The sequence below is a fragment of the Crotalus tigris genome, unplaced genomic scaffold, assembly GCF_016545835.1.
Source record: "Crotalus tigris isolate CLP2741 ecotype Arizona unplaced genomic scaffold, ASM1654583v1 scf7180000018970.2248101, whole genome shotgun sequence".
NCBI classification, from domain to species: Eukaryota; Metazoa; Chordata; class Lepidosauria; order Squamata; family Viperidae; genus Crotalus; species Crotalus tigris.
Window position 1 is genome coordinate 1,698,141 of NW_024097302.1, and position 6,449 is coordinate 1,704,589.

The following is a 6,449-nucleotide window of genomic DNA, read 5'->3' on the forward strand; positions in this document are numbered from 1 at the left end:
AACCTGGAATCCTTTGCACACCATATGCTCTGCCCTTGAGTTATGATCTTCCTTCCTATTTTTAGTAACAAAGTTGCAATGTATTTTGTAAACTAATGCTTTTTGCATTAATACATGGGATCTCCCCTGACATTTTTGTAATTACCTGATGCTGTGAATTAACATTATTCCCCTTCCCACTCTGAGATTAATATCCAAATTATACATACTTTACTATTCCATTTGCCAAGAAAGGCATTACTATATCTGGTTGAAAAAAATGAAAAGTTTCATCAAGAAAGTTTTTCCCATCATTTATTATATTGTTTTTCCATGAGCTAAAGAAAGTTCTAAAGTGTTAAGACTGATATTGTATCATTTTATCAATTATATTGCTTTCCTTTTTCCCTAATATCTCTTAGTAAAATATACAGCACTGATTTAATGCCATTGCTTATAAAGCTGGGTCATATTATTTAATTCTTCTGGTTTTGATCTTCTAGCTATAGACTTATTTTCCTCTACTTTAATTCCAGATTAATTCCACCCAGTCCCAAGGGATTGGAATGAGATGCAGTTTGCAGATGTTCTTGCTGGTTGACATATGCATCATTTCCTTGTGATGTGAGTATGCATAGATCCAGGGCAAATTGTCACACTGAGGAAGGTAAATCACACCACTGCAGATGCATCACAAAACAACAGCTAGACAACTACTCATCCATGCCATGCTACGTATATGCAATTCAAAGAATCAGAGTCAGAACTAGAGATTGAATTACCCTTAGGATAGATGTAGTGAGAAACCATTCTTCTTCTTTTGGGCTGTTGCAGTTGCTTATGCTTTCCAAAAAAAAGTCTAGTTACTTTGCTAATATACTCAGCGTGTGGGTTAGCTTGACATTTTAAGGGCAGGGAGATTTTGTGTATAAGAGGAAGCTCTCCATTTCTGGGGTGACAAGATCTCTAGGAACAAATAGTTTCCTTCTTACAGACTTCTGTCCAAATGTTTGAATAAACATCATGAGCCAATGCACAGTGTGGGACAAGGTTTTATGTCTGGCAGTACTTTGGCAGTACTTTCGGAGTTGGGGTGGAGGGGGTTGTCAAGTTTACACTGATACAGAAATTCAGGAATAAATATTTATTTATAAAATTTATTGGCCACCTTTCTTACCATAAGATAACTCTGGGTGGCTTACAGATATAAAAAATGTATTGTGTGAAGTCACACACACCCCCAGAGAAGGAAATATTAGGGGCAGGAAAAAATATATTTCCTCAGGATCTTGAAGAGGCAGGAAAGCATGCCCAGTTTTCTTAATAGCCCCAAGTCTGCCTCCCCCAAGCAGAAACCAGCTCTATAGAAATGCAGATGCAGACCATTCAGGAAAGTTGGAGCTAGAAGATTAAGAAGACAGACTTAAAATCTGCTTACCTCACCCAAACTCTAAGAATCATTACCCCAGACCCAGGGAAACATAATAGGATTAAACCACAGATACCAAGGGCCAGAAAAGCACACTCAGACTCAGTTCAAAGTTCATGCCACAGGAACAGGAAACAACTCAAAACAAAAGGCTTCAGAGGGCATAAAAACCCCACTCCCTACATGTGTTCCCTCTCTTTTCTGCCAGAGCCATCTTCATGTCTGGCTCTCCTTGCCAATAAACTACAACCTTCTTCCCAAAGCAGTTGCCATATTTATTCCCAGCTTAATAATAATAATAATAGTAAAGTTGGAAGGGACCTTGGAGGTCATCAAGTCCAGCCGGTATAACCCTATACAGTTTCAGACAAATGGCTGTCCAGTTTCTTCTTAAAAACTTCCAGTGTTGGTGCATTCACCGCTTCTGGAGGCAGGTTGTTCCACTGGTTAATTGTTCTAACTGTCAGGAAGTTTCTCCTTAGTTCTAGATTGCTTCTCTCCTTGATTAGTTTCCACCCGTTGCGTCTTGTCCTGCCTTCAGGCGCTTTTGAAAATAGCTTGACTCCCTCTTCTTTATAGCAGTCCCTGAGATATTGGAACACTGCTATCATGTCCCCCCGTCATCCTTCTCTTTGTTAAACTAGATATACCCAATTCCAGCAACCGTTCCTTATATGTTTTAGCCTCCAGTCCCCTAATCATCTTTGTTGCTCTTCTCTGTACTCTTTCTAGAGTCTCAACATCTTTTTTATATCATGGTGACCAAAACTGGATGCAGTATTCCAAGTGTGGCCTTACAAAGGCATTGTAAAGTGGTATTAATACTTCATGTGATCTTGATTCTATCTCTCTGTTAATTCAGCCTAGCACTGTGTTGGCTTTTTTGGCAGCTGCGCACACTACTGGCTCATATTTAAATGATTGTCCACTAGGACTCCGAGATCCCTCTCACAATTACTACTATTGAACAAGATACCCCCTATACTATACCTGTACATTTGGTTTTTCTTGCCTAAATGAACCAGGATGAAGACTTTTCTTCCAACAATTTGGCATGCCAGAATGGGATTCCAAGGTAACCTCTCCAATGGATTGAGACTGGTAAGCCCCATCTTGCCGGCAGCAGAACCCCTTGTGTCTATGGATGGATTTCCCAGGCCCTGCCCATGTGGAGCCAGGGTAGTAAAGGGAGTTTTGAGTTTGAGCTCAAGGGCTGCTTTGGAAAGAAGGTGAAGGTGAGTACCTCTAAATTTTAACTTTAAAGCCCAAGGGAACAAAGGAAATGTGTGTATGTCTGTGTGTGTGAGTGAGAAGACCCTTTTTTCCCAATCACACTTGGATTTTGCTCCCTCTGATCTTTCCTAGCTGCAGATATGAATAAATGAAAACCAAAGATTAAAATCAAAGTTATGTGTGGAGAGCGGGGGCAAAATGGGGAGAGGTGAGATCTGTTGTTACTTGATCAACCACTTCCACTGTACTATTTCCCCATTGGGGCCCGAGGCTAGCTGGCAGAGCCAAGTCTTTAGGCTCTTATCAAAGACTTGGGAGATTTAAAAAGGTCTGGGATATTTTTGGAGGAATTAGGCATTGAGATTAAACTGAGAAATGCTGCTACATTGTCAGGATAGGTCAATCTAGGTAGTTCCCTACTGATGAAATGAAGTGCCATCTACCCATCTTTAAACTGCAAGAAACTGCATCAGCATGAAATTGATTATTCCTACTGCTGATCCTTGCTTTTCTTCTCCTCTATTTGAATAAATAACATATGATGAGCAAAAAATTGTTTGATTCCCTTGGCCTTTTAACACTTCCTCCTTCACCTATCACCAGCTAATGGGAGGGAAAAAAAGATCTATCCATTGTGATACTGGAATATAAATGGGGCATATCTGATTGTAGGCCTTTGTTCACCCCCTCTATTCTCTCTTCTGAGTCTGTCCTCCTATTCCACCTTCTTTCATAACTCAACCTGAATAAGTTAAAGAGGTTGAAGTCTCAAATGGAGCCAAATCATTTGCGAGACTATTGGAGATGGGCTAGTCCTGTTATTTCAGAGTTACATAAGTTCAGCCTATTATGCCATTTTGGCCTATTGCATTTTTTTTACTGTTATACCATTTCAGCGTTATTTTATTTCAGAGTTACATTATCTGAACATTACAAGGAAATTTTAACTTGATTAGTTACCATTTAATCACTTTTGGATGTAAGAGAAAAAAATTGCATCTGGATTTAAACCTAAAATAATAGTCCAAACCCAAAATAGTTTGAACAAAATGATGTGATTGAAACAATTTGGTATTTAATAGCAGTGAAAGAATGAATCTTTCCCCACTCCCAAATGAGCTACTGTACTAAATTGAGGTGTTACTGGACTGTTTTTATGAACTTCATTATTTTTTTTCTTTACAAAATTTCTTTATTAAAAGCAAAACCGGGTAAATTTATATATTTTACAATGTAAAATAGCATATTAATAATGAATCAAAGAAGGAATAGCTTGTCTCTGAGTACAATAATAACAGGTTCTCAGGCACCACCCATTACCAAGTGATACTTGATTTTTACATGGAGATTTCTTATCCAGCCTCAAACAGTTGGAGTTTCTCATTAAGTACTACATTTTCTTCTGGCAAACCTATCTGTTGCAAACCTAGAAACAACAGAGTAATGGAAGATGATGCAGCCTAGGAAAGATGAGCTGGACTGGATTTCCTTACTAGGCAGCCAAAGGGAGACATCCATCATCATTACTGCCTGGGACTCCCAACATCTAATTGCTTCAGTAAATTAGAATATCTCAGGCTATCTGCATCTAAGTGCTTGGTCTACAGCATGGCTGCTCTTGGGGGGAGAAGTTAATTTAGCACTGGAGACCATCCCATTCATTAAAAATCAGACTTTGTAAAATTAAGTGTCTCTCTCTAGCATGAGACAATGGGAAGTATGATAAAGCTAATTAATATCACATAAATTCACCCGTTAGGTACTCTAGAGTTGATTTCAACATATCTGGAAGGAGATCTAGCAGATGACATCTTCCCATTTCAAGGTAATACAAAATATGGAATATTCATATTTCAATTTCAAAATTGTGTCTTCTAGGAAATAATAATAATTTTGAGTAATTCAACCGCAAGCAACTCCACCTCTTCTTCTTAGCATTGCTGTATTTGTATTTGATACTACATGTTCTTAAATTTAAATGGGAATGATTGACACATGTTGTAATCAGCTCTAATAGTATTCATATATCAGACAGTTCAATTCCTTTTATTGAGGAGCTACAGTTAAGAATTGCACTGAAAAGGCAAAAATCTAGATCCATTTCAGTCAGATTTCATGCTGGGATTTTGTACCAGGACAGTTGATATTGCACATGTATTTGATTTGTGGCAGAGCCAGGATTGAGGTGTGTTTCCATCCTTGTGCTCCTTGATCTTTCAGTTTTTTTCCAATACCATTGACCACAGTATCCTTCTGAGATGGCTCCACGGGCTGCGGATAGGAGCATCATTTTATCTTGGTTCTCTTAGAGTTGGTTGGAAGGGTTGTTGTTCCCTATGACTCTCCTTTGTGGGGGGAAACTAGATTCTACTCTCTCTGCCCTCCTCTTCAACATCTCCATGAAATAGCTGGTGAGGTCATAAGACAGTGTAGAGTTCTGCATCATTAATATACTGATGATACCAACTATATATTTCAACCATAAATTTGCCAAGTGAAGCTGTTGAGGTTCTAGTCCTAGTGTCTGGAGGTTGTGTGGAAAGGTACCTTCCCCAACTCAACCCTATTGCATATGGTAGGTGTTTGGGCCACCCAAACCTGGGATGTTCCATCTTTAACCTTTAATGGGTTAGCACTTCTCCATTCAAGACTGATGCACCATCTGAGGGTCTTTCTGGACTCACAGCTCCTGCTCAAAGAGGTGGCAGCTGAAGCCAGGAATTCCTTTCTACTCCATCTGATCCACTAATTATGCCTTTTCATAGTTGGGAGAACCTTCAGATAGTCATTTATGGCTTGTGCTATTATGCTCTACATAGGGTTATCTTTGAAAACTGCCCAGAAAGTTCAACTGGGTCCAAAATGCGATAGCACAAGCAGCGATGGGCATCTTTGATATGCCCATATAAAATCTGTTTTGTGACATGCACTAGTTGCCAGTTTGCTTCTAAGTGCAATTGAAAGTGCTGGTCATTACTTGTAAAGTCCTAGCATACAGCCTGGCTATTTGAGAAATCACCTATCTCCCAAAATATCTGCTCAGCCTATTTGATCTACCGTAACAGAATGGAGGCACTCCTGGTTCCTCTGATTAAACAATATTGGGACCCTGGAAGTTTTGTCACAATGCCTGCCATTTAGAATGAAGGTCCCCTCAAGATATGAGGGGGCCCTCCCTGCTATCATTTTAGAGGGTCCTGAAGACCTAGTTCTTCGCTTAGGCCTTGGTTGGGATGGATATAACTTCTATGGGTTTATTGCTGCCCAAGTCTTTGTTCTTCACCATCTTTGGTTCCTTGTTTTTATTACTGTATTATTTGGATCAGGAATCTATGTTTTATTTGTAAATCACCCAGAAAGTTGGAAGTTGAGCAGTGTACAAATTTAATAAATAAATAAGCAAGCAAGGAGGCAAGCAAGCTCCTTCATTCTTTTCTCTTTTCCTCTATTTAATGGAACTGATGGACAGTTTGGGATGAAATACTTCTACTGCAGGTGACTAGAAACAGTGAAAGACTATCACTGGACTCCCCCCACCACCATTCCCCCCAATTCCTTAGCCCAGGGCTTTTCAACCTTTTCAGAGATTGCACCACTTTTAGGATATGGCAATATTCGAGTACTACCAGTCACTTAGCAGGTGGGTGTGGCCTGCTTGACACAACTCACTGGACACAGCTGACTCGAGACAGCTGGGTCAGAATGGAACAAGTCACACTGCCACATAAACTTCTCGCCTCCCCAAACTGCTACCAGAAAGCACATGCGTGCACACACACACATGCACACACACCGCATTCTAGATTTG

At 39.7% G+C, this 6,449-nt stretch overlaps 1 long non-coding RNA gene across 1 annotated transcript; it reads left to right on the top strand.

Moving 5' to 3' along the window:
• Window positions 1-431: 431 nt before the first annotated feature.
• On the top strand, window positions 432-4,924 carry LOC120314685. Its single transcript, XR_005558504.1, has 3 exons — window positions 432-603; window positions 2,434-2,643; window positions 4,401-4,924. It is a non-coding gene; the product is annotated as an uncharacterized LOC120314685 (long non-coding RNA).
• Window positions 4,925-6,449: the final 1,525 nt, after the last annotated feature.